General features: G+C 46.3%; 1 protein-coding gene across 4 annotated transcripts in view; it reads right to left on the bottom strand.

The window, feature by feature from the left end:
- Window positions 1-10625, bottom strand: part of Dzip1l (DAZ interacting zinc finger protein 1 like) — a 40695-nt gene extending 30070 nt beyond the window's left edge. Inside the window, exons 1-2 of one of the 4 annotated variants that reach the window (XM_038323662.1) lie at window positions 10517-10625; window positions 7680-7791 (exon numbers count right to left, since the gene is read on the bottom strand). The gene's annotated coding sequence lies outside the window, so the exon portion shown is untranslated. Of the gene's footprint in view, window positions 1-7679; window positions 7792-7979; window positions 8102-8141; window positions 8374-10516 lie in introns of those variants that run through there. The other 3 variants (XM_038323664.1, XM_038323661.1, XM_038323663.1) reach the window with 3 other exon arrangements.
- Window positions 10626-14613: the final 3988 nt, after the last annotated feature.

Below are 14613 nucleotides of genomic sequence, written 5' to 3'. Positions count from 1 at the left end.
CCATTAACAGGATAGAGAAAAGAGCTTTGCTTTCCTTTTCTTTCCCACAAAAGACTGGGATTCTATTTCCTGTGCTCTTGGTAGGTACGCTTGCCAGCTTTTTGTGAAATTGTCACAAACTAGAATCATCTGGAGTTAGGAACCACAACTGAGAAAATATCTCCATGAAATCAGGATGTAGGCAATCATGTGGGGTGTTTTCTTAACTGATGACTGATGTGGAAGAGTCCAACCTGTAATGGTCTGTCCTGTCCCTTTAAGAGACAAGCCCCGCCCACTCCCTCCCCCTTCCTCTGAGGCAAGCAGCTCTTCCTTCCTCTTCCAGCCTGCAAGCTCGCTTCCTTTTCCATCTCTTTCCCTTCTCCCCTCCACCCCTCCTTTCTCTCTCTCTCTCTCTCTCTCTCTCTCTCTCTCTCTCTCTCTCTCTCTCTGTCTCTCCCTCCTCTGTGTGTGTGTGTCTGGTTCTCTCTCTCTCTCTCTCATTCTCTCTCTCTCTCCCCCCCTTCCCTTCCCTTCCATAGCTCACTAAATAAATACCCACTTTCTTTGCATGGTGTGCCTATCTGTTTCTGTCTCTGACCCTCTGCCCTGCTCCCTGCCTGCAACCCGCTGGCCCTCGTGGCCTGCCGCTATGCCCCTGGGGAACCGCAGCATTTTATCTAAACCATAACACAACCCACTGTGGCGTGTAGTCCTAGAGTGTATAAAAACACAAACTGAGCAAGCCATAGGAGTAAGCCAGTAAACAGCATTCCTCTATGGCTTCTGCGCCAGTTCCTGCCTTGAGGAACTGACTTCATTTAGTGATTTCCTTTTAATAATGGCATGTGACCTGAGAGTTGTAAACTGAAATAAACCTTGTCCTCCACAAACTGTTTTTGATTGTGGTATTTTAGCACACAACAGAAACCCAAACTAAAACAGTAGGCATATTTTTTTCTGTCTTAAATTTGACAATATCAATGAGAATTCAAAATTAATATACTACTACTAAGAATTATAAATTGGGTGGTGGTGGCACACGCCTTTAATCCCAGCACTTGTAGACAGAGACTGGTAGATCTGAGTCTAAGGCCAGCTTGGTCTATAGAGGGAGTTCCATAACAGCCAGGGCTACATAGAGAAACCTGCCTCAAAAAAACAAGAAGGAGGAGGAGAATAATTATTATTATAACTATGGCTGGAATGCAGTTCAGTAGTAGAATGACTGTCTAGCATTCATAAGACTCTAGATTTTATCTCCAACACTAAAGAGAAAAATTGAATTTTTAGAAAAAAAATCACTTCTTAAAGACAGGCTGGGGGGGCTGGAGAGATGGCTCAGAGGTTAAGAGCATTGCCTACTCTTCCAAAGGTCCTGAGTTCAATTCCCAGCAACCACATGGTGGCTCACAATAATCTGTAATGGGGTTTGGTGCCCTCTTCTGGCCTGCAGGCATACACACAGAAAGAATATTGTATACATAATAAATAAATAAATAAATAAATAAATAAATAAATAAAAAATAAAGACAAGCTGGGTGAATGAGAACCTGAAATCCCAGATACTCAGGAGGTTGAGTCAGAAGAATCAAGAGTTCAGTACCTGCCTATAGTACAGAGTAAGTTCAAGGCAAGCCTGAGTAAGTGTCAAAAAAAAAAAATCAAGAGGGGCAGAAGCCTGGGGTTGTAGCTCAGTGGTAGAGCACTTGCCTTACACGCACGAAGCCTTGAGTTTGATCACCAACATGCACACACACACACAATAAAAAGGTGAATTAAAATTTACCCTATAGGGGCTGGAGAGATGGCTCAGAGGTTAAAAGCATTGCCTGCTCTTCCAAAGGTCCTGAGTTCAATTCCCAGCAACCACATGGTGGCTCACAATAATCTGTAATGGGGTCTGGTGCCCTCTTCTGGCCTGCAGACATATACACAGACAGAATATTATATACATAATAAATAAATAAATAAATAAATAAATAAATAAATAAATAAATAAATTTTTTTGAAAATTTATCTTCTCTTTAAAAAAAATTACCCCATAGACAAACTCATCTTCAAAAGGTGCCTATGAAACAATTGCCATTGCTATATTATTTATACAAGTAATGTACAAGAAAATATATAACAAAGTGAAGTACAGCAGGCAGTAGTGGTGTATGCCTTTAATCCCAGCACTCAGTAGACAAAGGCAGGCCTCTGAGTTCAAGGCCAGACTGGTCTACAAAGCAAGTTCCAGGACAGCCATGACTACACAGAGAAACCCTGTCTCAAAAGAAAAGAAATCAAAGTACAATATGGGATACAAATAATATTTCTATACAACAAAATACCCTGTTGCAACTCATAAAGGCAAGACAGCTTTTATACCAATAGGGAATAATGACTTCATATGTACACACATACATGTATGCCGTTTCTGGTTTAATATTAATACAACCACATTTAATAATAATTCAGAAAGATTACATACAGATCGATCTCATTGGGATGAATTTCTGAGCCCAGGAGATAAATTAAAAGGATCGATGGTGGGCAAACAGATAGCAGGTAATTAGACAGAATAATGAGCCTTACCCAGTGCTCACCAGAGTGATTTACAGCTGTCCTGATTGTGTAAAATGTGCACACTTGCTAGTCTTGTGATCCATTTACGCGCCTGATTTCATAATCACAGGCTTTCTCAAACAGCCAAGAGCTACTAGCACTGACTACTTATAGGAAATGAAAGTGGCTGTTAGAGTTTCATTTTTTTTTCCAGTTTCCACCTCTCTGTGCTATTCAAACTTCTTCTCACCATTACCTATTACTTTTATTATTTTTTGAACTAAAATAACAACAGCAACAATAATAATAATAATGCAGTTTTTGTCCTTGCAGACTGAGAGTCTAAGGTGAGAAAAGGTACAGGTTTTCCCATTTACCAAGTTCTTTCCAGCCTGCGTGATCCAATCATTGAAATGCAATCCGAAGGTGGGGAAAAAAGTGTTTTTGTTTATCTTCCTTGCCAACTTGACTGGGCTTGGAGTCACCTAGGAGACACACCTCTCAGCTTGTCTATCAGGCGGGTGTTTCCAGAGAAAATTAACCACGAGGGAAGCCCCGCCCCAGATATGGGTCCGTCCACTAGCCTGAAGTCCCACACTGGGTAAGGCAGCATTCTCTGCTTCCTGTCTGTGGAAGCAGTGGTTAGCCACCTCACAACCCTACTTCCAAGCCCATGCTCCACTATAATGAACTATTCCTTTAAGTAGTAAGTCAAAAGAGACCCATGTGTCCTTAAGTAGTTTTTGTCAGGTATTTGTTAAAACAATGAGGAAAGTAACTACACAAGAGGTCACAAAACTCACGAAAGAAAAGAAGCCTAGAAGAAACAGTGGGGCTAGGTGGGCAGAGAAAGGGCTCTAGGAAAGTCCCTGTCCCTTCTGAACTGCCTTCCTCTGGAACCGATAGTGGCAATGGCCAGCCCAACTCCACCTGCTTCCCAGGGGCTATGAGAAAGGGGGGGATAGGAGTTGGCCGCAGAGGTAACACCAGCATGCTTCATGCAATCTTTAAGTATGAATCTACAAGTAGATATGTTATACCTAGTCTATTACACACCACGGGGGAGGAGAGAGACAACATTATGGGTTCCAAGGATTTTAATAATTTGCCACAGGAGAGGGTCACTGATAGATCAGGGCTGCAGAACAAGGACTCGGGAGCCTTCTTTCTCCTGGCTAAGTGAAAGGAGCAGAAGTGGGGTTTATAAGCATAAAATTCAAAAACATTTGTTGCCAAGTTACGGTTACAGTTTTCACCCATCAGTCATCAAAGATTAGGGGTTTCCTTGTGTGTTCCATCGTTGTCAACTGACACACATGCAAGTCTTTTAGCCCAACCGATCGGATTCATTTGTTCTTTCTGTTGTTTGGACCAGCCATGTTTCTAGAGATGCATAATCACTATTTCTATGATTTAGGGAGGGGGGTGGTCTCAGCGCCCCTAGGGCTTGGGAACCTGAACTTTATTTCACCCTACAGGTAAAATGAAGTTTGAAGTCAAAATGGCTAAGGTGCTTTTGCCTGCTCCCTTCACATACAGTACCATTGTACAAACCAAACAGGAGTCTGCATAGGATGTGTGGTCTTCCCAACAAGGGAAACCCAAGCTGAACTGCAGCTACACATTCAAGTCCATCCAAAGTTTGTGGGCCTGAACTACTCAACTGTAATAAGGTTCTCCTCTTGAAGTTTTACTTTGACTAAAGGCTCACCCCTTTTCCTTTAATTTATTCATTCACAAAGTCTCCCCTTGGTTATTGTATACCTGTTTAGGCTTAGCCCAGCTGCTAACACTGTGGTAGTGTGGGTTGTACTACCCACACCTCTGCTCCCCACCTTGGGGATCAGTGTGGCTCCTTGCTGCCACCGTGCTAGCTGCAGACCTCTTTGGTTGGTTCTCAGACTGGCCACAGGATACCTTGAGCCTAGCTTTTCTGTTTCCTTTCTCAGATGCTCTTCCAAAAACAACATCCAGCATAAGTATCCTGCCACGGCTACCAGAAGACCAGTACATTCCTGCCCCATTCCATGTGTCAGGTTGCAAGCCAAACAGGAGCTGTCTGACATGGTACTCACCATGCTTAGCTCCAAGCTGCAGCCACACCAGCAGGGCCTCGGAGACAACTGCTCACAACAAGCCCTGCCTCTGAGCAACAGCAGGTTACCAGGCATGCACAGGGGTGTAACAGGACACCCGTTTCCTGTCCTCCCAGGTCTTAGAACCTCGCTCTTTAACTATTTAAGCTTTGGCCTCCTGTGTTTGCCAACAGTCCTCTTTCTAATGATAATGACACACGCAGCTCTTCAGCACCAGCTCTCTCCACTATCCCTCTCTCTCTTTCTCTCTCTCTCTCTCTGAACGCTCCTGTTCAGCAATGACTATTCTTTTGCCTTTCCTTTAAGGCAGGGGTAGGGGTACCCCTGACATTCATCTGCTGTTCACCTTCGGCCCACGTCTCACTGTATTCTTCTGAAGATGAGTTCATATATCCACCACTACAGCTACTTTGCTCTTGACTGAGCCTCGGGCTACCCTCAAGTTTCTTTGCTTAGGTCCTTTCTGCCTCTTTCAACTATTGGATCCAACTCTTCCAAACTGCTTAGATTTCAAACCCAAGTTCCAACAGTGTCGGGAAAGTAGCATTAAATGCATGAGATGCAGGTAAGAGAAACCTCAGCACATGCTTGATGACAAACTGACTCTCTGCCCCGGTGTCTGGAATGCAATAAAGCTGTGCTTCTCAGAGTCCTCCACTCCCTGGACCAGCTCCCAGTTCATCATCTGAGATCATGTTAGAACCCAGAACCAGGGCTAGGAGCTAGCCTACTTGGTAAGGTGTCTACCCCCAGACACATAACAAATGGCATCTGCATTTCCCAGAACCCACATAAAAGCCAAGCATGATAGCACATGCATGTAACCCCAGCACGAGGGAGGGGACAAACACGGGCAGATCCCTGGAATCCAGTGGCCAGCCAATCTAGTCAATCCATGAGCTCTGGGTTCAGCAAGAGACCCTGCCTCAAATAACCAAGGTGGAGGTCCCATAAGATGGTTGGTTCTTCTGTGAGTTCGAGACCAGCCTGGTCTACAAGAGCTAGTTCCAGGACAGGCTCCAAAGCCACAGAGAAACCCTGTCTCGAAAAACCAAAAAAAAAGATGGTTGGTTCTTCAGGTAAAGTACATACCTCATAATTCTGATGACCTACGTTAGATCCCTAGGACCCCCATAAATGTGGGAGAAGTGACTCCACAAAGTTTTCCTCTGTCCTCCATGTGCATGCCACACTCCCTCCTCTACAACACACACAAACACACACACACACACACACACACACACACACACACTAAGGTAAAGGGCAGCAGAGGAAAACACCCTCTGCAATGGAGAGCTGAGGATTACGGTGATGGGGAGTTTCTCAAAACAATTCCTAGGGGTCAGAGTGATGGCTCAGCAGTTAAGAGGACTAGCTGCTTACAGAGAACCCCAGGTTCGATTCACAGCACCTACATGACAGCTCACAACTCCAGTTCCAGGGAATCCAAAGCCTTTTTCTGGCCTCTGCAGGCATCAGGCAAGCGTGTGGTACATAAACATACATGCAGGCAGACGCTTGTACACATAAAAAATGTATTTAAAAAAATTCCTAATGAGCTGACATCACATCCTGAGTAATGGGGAATGAAGATACTTGCCCAAGGTCCAGATTCAAACTCATGCAGCCCAACTCCGGTCTGACTTTCATCTGCTACTTCTGTGGTCCCTCAGGATAGATCGCTCCCTGCCACTTCCTTCTGTTCCTGCTCAGGACGGACACATGCTTCAATACTCTGCTCATCCTGACTGTCACCAGAAATCTCTTCCAGGCCCAGAGTTCAAATTTCCTGGCTCTTCTCTGGGACCCCAGAGCACTGAGAACTCACTCTGGTCCATGTCAGCAAACGACTCCCAAGCCCTTGCAAAGAGCTCCAGGCACGGCAAGTCAGAACCAGGGGGTCCCAGACAATGGCCCCTGCCACCGTGAAGGAAGGGGACGTGGGGATGGAGGAGGGAGAAATGAAACATCTCTGAACTCCAGTTTTCAGGTTTTACACGGGTTGTCCTGCTTAATTCTCACAGCAACCCATTACACAGATGAAGAAACTGGGAGAGCGGATGAGGAGGGGCATGATTTCCCCACGTCACCTAATTACAGAGCCTGGCTCCAGAGTTTATTCTCTGAAAAGACAGAAAATATGCAGAATTTACCCTAGAGAGTGATGTCAAGGTAGGATCCAAGAAGGGATCCCACCAAGACACTGCTGTGGCCTTCTTCCCCGTGTACACCCCCATGCCTGAGATCTTCAGGGGAGATCTACACATTGTCTTATTCCTGTCTATTCCTTCCTTTCCCCTGTCTATTGCATCTCCATCTCTGACCCATTTACTGGTAGCTATTAAACTGGACAAAGCTTCCAAAACCTTATACTATTTGCCTCACAACTCTGTGTTCTTGGGACTCTGGGGAAATGAGGCGAAGCCCACCAAGAGTGAGGATCAACAGGACAAATGAGTTAGCTGTCTTTCCTTTGGACTCACTACCAGGAAATGCGGTCACAGTGAAGTGTTACATGCATGGACGACCAGCAGTCACAGATTAATCCTGCTGGCTACTATCGGCTCTTGTGGGTGGGCTCAGGCACATCAGTGAGCCTTCCCACTGCCCAGCACGGCTGTCAAGACGTGGCTTCACAGCTTGCTCTCCTAGTATCTCTCAAACCTTTCTTTTCACAGCGAAAGCAAACTTCATAAACACTGTGAGGGGAGATCTTACTCTGCTTACATAGAATTCTGAAGTTGAGTTCTCAATTCATGAGGTTTTACTGCACCCCCAAAAGTATCACTCCTATCTCCTTCTGTGACTCTAGAGGTCTGGGGATTCTGGCTTCAAAGGATAGGCTAGGAATGTGGGAAATGATATACATGGTGATCTGATTGATGGCTGCAGCTGTTATTTATCAAGCACCTACCTGCCAGACACTGTACCAGACTGAAGGTGCGATTTCTGTCTGACTCCACAAAGCTGAATTACAACAGACCTCCCATTGACGATGGCAGTGATGGCATACAAATGATAAACAGATTATTTTTCATTGTGGAAATACAGTACCTGGGCTTTCTTGAGCAGAACGGAAAGACTGCCGGCGTTCGCAGCCAATCATGACAGGGTCAGTGCGGGAGTCCTTAAATCCTCAATGTACTTCAGCTCCAAAGCCTGCTTCCTGGTAAGGATAGGCAGAAGACAAAGCCACATGAGCGTGTTGCTGGTTACCAAGAAACCGCACACCCCAGGGGCAGGGACTCATCCTTCTCCAGACCGAGCTATCAGCAGACCGTTTTCCCACATGTGGGAACAGAAACACAAAGGAGAGATGATTCACCGGCATTAGGAAACCTGAGGATGTGTTACCTGTATCTACACGTTCTGATGGGGTTCAGGGAAACTCTGCAATCTGACTTTACTCTCATGAGTTCGTGATCAAAATGGAGCTTTATGCTTAGTATTGCTACACCACAAGAGAATGTTCATTTCCCCCAGAGCAGTTCCACACCCAGCGGCGGTGTTTACTACCTTCCAAGCCAGCGGTTCCATGAGAAAACAAATCCCGGAAGCTGTATGGCTCTTCTGCCAAAGTAATATTCACAAAACTGCCCAAACATCGAATTCTTTTTTCATATAAATGGCATCTACACATCTCACTGTCTCTTTCTTCCTCAAAATGAAAGCAAGAGGAAGGTTCTGGAAGGGTCAGGCTTCTCCGGGCTGCGGGCAATCATTTACAAACTTGCCCTGGCTTCCAAGCTAACTTCACAGCGCCTGCCCTGGGGAACTCCCGGGCTTGTCATTAGTGCTAATTGTCATGGCTGCCAAGGAAACCTTCCCACAGTTTGCAAACAGGCTCTCTGCACACCAGAGGCCAGGGAGTGCTGGAGGCCCTGATGGGAATGAGCTAGGGAGCTAGGGAGCGAGGACTGCAGAACACTTTCACAGACCCTAGTCTAGATCTTAGAGCTTCTTGTTTTACTAAAGAAATGTTTTCTTAAAAGTTAAAAAGGCGTCTAGGGGCTGTATCCACTCTCAGAACTGCCAAGCAGCAAAAGAGAGATCCACTCCCAGAGGCTACTCCTTGTAGCCGGCCCCCTCTGCCCAGCAACTTTAAACGGTTTCCTCTTTACTGCTTGTTGGTGTGGGTGTGCCAGTGGGCACCCAGTTCAGGGCCTTGCCCACGCTAAGTATGAGCTCTACCACCAAGCTACATCTCCAGCTCCAAGGAGAAGTTTTTAAATACAGTACCAGGAGAGCACCTACAAGACCCCTGCAGGTCAACCATACTCCAAGGCAGGCCCTACTCACAAGAGCAGAAGGACAAGACGATTGGATGGGGGAGGGGAGGAGAGGGGGAGAAACACAGGGGGATCTCAAGGTTGGGTGGCGAGGGCTGGGGAGTATGATCAGAATACATGTGGGAGATTCAAAGAATTCAGAAAAAATATTTATAAAAGCTTATTGTGAATGTTTGTCACAAAAAAGAAATTTTCTTTAAAATAAAAGATGGAAGTGGAGCCTTAACGGATACCTCCTGAGAGTATCTCAGAGCAGAGGACTAGGGCAGCATGACCTATTATGCCAGGCACAGAAGTGTCAAGAACAAACAAAACCTGCTTCACATTGGAAAGAAAACTGACAGGCTGTGCCAGTGTTTCTTGTCTATTAAAGCGTTGTTGTTTCCTAGCAGAATTTTCCACCTTTAGCAGGACCCCTCCCTAGAATCGCCAGCTCTGGTAAGAGGCAAGCGGTCAGTCTGCCTTGTTGGCCACACTGCCTTTCTGTAAAGAGGCCACAGGCCATTCAGAACTGCCTACCAAGCGGTCCCCTTCTCCACTTGGTGATCTGGGTAGCCAATTAACCTTCTGACAAAAGTTCCGCTCCCAAGGTAGAACCCACAGCCCAGCTGCACAAGAGGGTTCTGCTCCCAATCTAAGACCCGCATCTAAAACTATAGGAGGCAGAGGTCTCCCGGTGCTTGGTGCTAGCAGACAATCTCAGAGCAAGGTTGTTTGCACCTGCCAGACCACACCTGGGGGAAGGAAGGAGACACAACACAGGCACAGTCACAGGCAGATGGAGCAGGCAGGGTTCAAACATCTCACACTCACTAGGCCTCACCTAATTCTGCTAGAAATCAACTCCTGGGGACATGGCCGGGACAGCACAAGCCCTGGGCCCTTGGGGATCCTTTGTAAAGGCAATCAGTCCTACCCAAGCCCGGTACTCTGTTCCTGCCTTGTACACTCTTGCCCTATGCCTACCCAGTCTCCCGTGGACTTGAAATCACATTCACTTCCTATTGCTAACGCTGTGCTCCTGCTAAACTTCAGCCAGGGACCGGAAGCTGAGGAACTAGAGATGCCAATGTTTGTTCAAAATTCATCTTGTTAGAAACCGACCCCCCGACCCCCGATCCCTTCCCTACGGAACTCAGATCGTCAGCCCCTTAGATCCTTTTACTGTTTTCAAAAACTCCATTCCCAAAACCACCCTCCCGAAGAAGACAGGGTGGGGGTGGGGGTGGGGCGGGGGAGTTGGGTATCAGTCATCCCATTCCACGCTTCCGAGCATGAGAGTTCTTCGCCGGTAAGGTATCTCAGTCCAAAACAATCCGAGGCCGCTGAGATGGAGGTACAGGGAGCTGGACGTCCTGAGCTCGGCTCCTGGCTGGGTGACCCCGGCCGCTAATGCTAATGTTTAACCTGCGCGCGCAGCGGCCGGCCGAGTAGCGCCGCTTGGAACCACGCTGCCTCCCGCGGCTCCCGGCTGGATTCCAGGCATAGTTTTCCGGGGAGGCCTGGGTCACCCTGGGGGTCCACCCGGAGCAGGGGCTGGTGATTTGAGGTCTGGGAGAGATGCCACGTCTTCACTCACCCCACCCACAGGTCCAGACTCACCCCATCTCCAGCAGTGCAGTCCGAGGATGCTGCCAGTCACGCGGACACTACTAGCCGAATGTAGGGATCCTGCACGCCTCTCGCCAAGTAGTAGCTCAGAGCCCAGGGTCTCCGGTGCCTCCCACCCCCACCCACAGCAGAGGCGGAGCCTCTCCCCAGCGCCCGGGAACAGCTATTTTTAGAGCTGTAGGGAAAAGGGGAAGGAGGGAATGCCTCTTTGACTCCGTTAACAAAATCCAACATCCAAGTTCGCAGGCCTTCGTGGGCGTCAGGACAGACTCCTTTGTCGCTATCCCTTCACTTCCACATCTCACCCACGGCATAATGCAGCCACTTCCTAAGGCAAACTATGGCAGCTGCTGCTGCCCCTCACCCTCTGCAAGCATCTCTGCAGCCCGCCAAACTAAAGGGATTTATTTGGTCAAGGCCCACATTAGGAGATACTTCAGATGGCAATCGCTTTCCGGATCCCTTATCCGGATCCAGAAAGCTGGGGCAGGAATTGGGGGGGGGGGGATTATTTTCTCTCTCCTGATTATGGGCCCTGCTTCCTTCTCGTTATGGCTCATTAATTTTAAGTTGGAGGTGGGGGTTGAATTCTAGGGCCTTCCTCTCAGCACAGCTTCCATATGCCAAGCTCTGCATCTTGGGACAGCAAGAATGAAAGCACTGGAAGTGAGTGTTGGCAATGGTGGGGAGAAACTCAAATTTCTGTGCGTTGTTGATGGGATACAAAATGGTATTGCTGCTGTTGAAAAGAAAATGGGGATTCCGTGGAGAAGTTACTTTGGGTTGCCATGTGATCCAGCAATTAACGTGTTGTGTCTTGAATTAGAATGATTCCCATAGGCTTTGAATGCTTTGAATGTCCTCAGGGAGTGGCGCTGTTTAAAAGGATTGGAAGGATTGGGAGGTGTGGTCTTGTTGGAGGAAGTGTGTCCCTCTGGGTGAGCTCTGAAGTTTCAAAAAGACCATGCCAAGTCTCTCTTTCTCTCTGCTTGCAGATCAGGATGTATCTCTCAGCTACTTCTCCATCATGATGCCTGCTTTCTGCCATCCCCTCTGTGATAATGGACTAAGCCTCTGAAACTGTTAAACTCCCAATTAAACGCAATCCTTTGCAATAGTGGCCTTGGTTGTGGGACACTGGTATTTAAAATAGCACTATCCGGCTGGCAAGATGGCTCAGCAGGTAACAGGCTTTGTCACCTAGTCTGATATCCTGAGTTGAACTCCTATAACCCACACAGTGGAAGGAAAGCAAAAATCTCCTGGAAGCTGCTTTCTGATATTTGAGCACACACACACACACACACACACACACACACACACACACACTGTAAAATAAAATACTAGTATTATTCATGACAGCCAAAATGCAGAAACAAGTGCCCATTGACAGCCAATTGGATAAGCAGTGCGTGGTTTATACATATAATGGAATATCATTCACCCTTAAAGAGGAAGGAAGTACTGGTATGTGTTATAACATGCTATAACATGAATCAACTTGATCTTTGTGTATTTAAATTACTATGATAAAATTACTACAGACCCAACAGGAAGTCTAAGATCAAGGCATGAGCAGATTTTGCTGAACACCTGTTTCCTGAGGGACCCACAAAAGGGTCTAGTCGTCCTTTGGAGATTTTTCTAGAAGGGCACTGAATCCAGCTATGAAGTCATGATTGGGACTCATGACCTGATCCCTTTCTGGAGTCCCCGTTCATAATAACATCACTGCTGTTGTTTGGTTAAGTGTCCCCAAGTCCATGTGGTAAAGCCTTGGGCTCTAGCATGGTACTGCAGAAAGCTGGTGGGACATTTAAGAGATGGTACCTAGCTGGTAGACTTCAATGTATTAGGTAGAGACCTTGAATGTAACAGTGAGCCCCCAGATCCTGCTTTCCTGCCTGGGGTGAGAGATTTTACTCTACTAAGACAGATTTCCACAAGCCAAAGCAATGGGGGAAACAACTCTGCCCTCGATTGAAATCTCTAGACCCATGAGCAAAAATAAACCTTCTTCCTTTTATATGCTGATTTTTGGGGGGGAGGAGGGAGTTAGTTTTTCAAGACAGGGTTTTTCTGTAGACCAGGCTGGCCTCAAACTTACAAAGATCCTCCTGTCTTTGCCTCTTGAGTGCATCACTACCGCCCAGCCATTATATACTGATTTTTATATTGACGAGCTAACAGATAAGCAAAGTAAACAAGCTCATTATAAAAGGAAAGAGGCTTGCGGTTCCACTTACAGGGTGATTTAGCATTTCTATTGCTGTGAAGATTATCTCAACACACCATGACCACAGCAGCTCTTATAAAAGAAAACATTTAATTGGGGCTGGCTTACACTTCAGAAGTTTAGTCCATTATCATCATGGCAGGAAGCATGCAGACAGACATGGTGCTGGAGAGGTGGCTGGGGGGTTCCACATCCAGCTTGGCAGGGAGCAGGAATAGAAAGTGTCACACTGGACCTGGCTTGAGCTTCTGAGACCTCAAAGTCCACTCCCAGTGGCATACTTTCTCCAATGAGGCCACACTTTCTTCAACAAGGCCACACATACCTCCTAATTGTGCCATTTTGTGGGGACCTGTGGGGATCATTTCCATTCAAACCACTGCACAGGACAGAACATAGGAGAGTGGTTGCCAGGACCAATAGAGATGGGAAGTAAGAAGTTGTATAGTGATATTTTATTTGTGTTTAAATAAATAAAGCTTACCTAAAGATCAGAAGAGAAAAGCTAAACCACTGGAGGTCAGGCAGTGGTGGCACACACCTTTAACCCCAGGATTTGGGAGGCAGAAGCAGACGGATCTCTGTGAGTTCAAGGCCACCCTGGGCTACACAAGATCAATGCAGAAAACAAATCCAGGTGGTGGTGGCCTACTCCTTTAATCCCAGCACTAGAGGGAATATAAAATGAGAGGGGAGAGAGAGGCTTAGTCTGCTTAGTCTGCAGTCACTCAGCCTTGGTAGAGGTAAGACTTCTCTAGTGGCTTGGCTGCTTTGTTTTTCTGCTTTTTGGGTTAGACCCCAATATCTGTCCCTGGTTTTTATTATCCGTACTTTAGAGTTACCCTTGATAAGTGCAGAGCTTCAGCTGGGAACGGTGAGCAACTTCCAGGCATGCCTGCAGTGACAATATGAATGCTTAACATCCTGAATTTTACACTAAAAATGGCTAAAACAGCAAAACTTATTAGATGACAGATAGATAGATAGATAGATAGATAGATGATAGATTTTATCACAAATTTTAAGTGTGGGAGGAAATGTTAATCAGAAACCAGAAACAAATAAGAATATCTATATTACGTCCTTCAGTAACAAATATTGCTCTTCCTCCCTTCTACCTGAGAGCAAAGTATCCAGTCTTTGAAATCAAGGACAAATCCATATTTCTCATTCCCAAACTGTATGATCCTGAGAAAGTCACTATAACCTCTCTGATTTGCACTATTTTTTTTTTTTTAGCTGTAAAGAAGAAAAAATAAACTCTTAACTCTCAGGGTTGTAAATGAGCCCCAGGATCTCTAGGCTCAGCTAGGCCTGGGTGGTCCATGGTATGTCTTTTGGGGTGCACACTGAGTATGCTTGGCTATTGGCTTCCCAGCTGTCTTCTCACTGTAATCCTCAAAGTTTGTGGAAATCAGCCAAAGGTACCTGTGTGTGATTTCCACCAGCCTCAGTTTCCCCATGAATAAATTGGTTGCCTTCCTTTGCTAAGGCAAACTCAATGTGGCAGTAGACATGGCAGGAATGGTGCTGGAGAAGTAGCTGAGAGTTCTATATTCTGATCCACAGGCAGCAGGAAGAGAAGAGCGAGCCACTGGATCTCAAAGCCCACCCCCAGTGACCCACTTCCTTAAACAAGGCCACACTTCTTTTTTGGGTTTGTTTTGTTTTCATGGGTTTTTTGTTTTGTTTTGTTTTTTGTTTTTTTGTTTTTTGTTTTTTTTTTTTTTTTTTTTGAGACAGGGTTTCTCTGTGTAGGTTTGGAACCTGTCCTGGAACTCACTCTGTAGACCAGGCTGGCCTTGAACTCACAGAGATCCACCTGCCTCTGCCTCCCGAGTGCTGGGATTAA

The sequence above is a fragment of the Arvicola amphibius genome, chromosome 3, assembly GCF_903992535.2.
Source record: "Arvicola amphibius chromosome 3, mArvAmp1.2, whole genome shotgun sequence".
Lineage (NCBI taxonomy): Eukaryota > Metazoa > Chordata > Mammalia > Rodentia > Cricetidae > Arvicola > Arvicola amphibius.
This window is presented reverse-complemented; position numbering and strand designations above follow the sequence as displayed.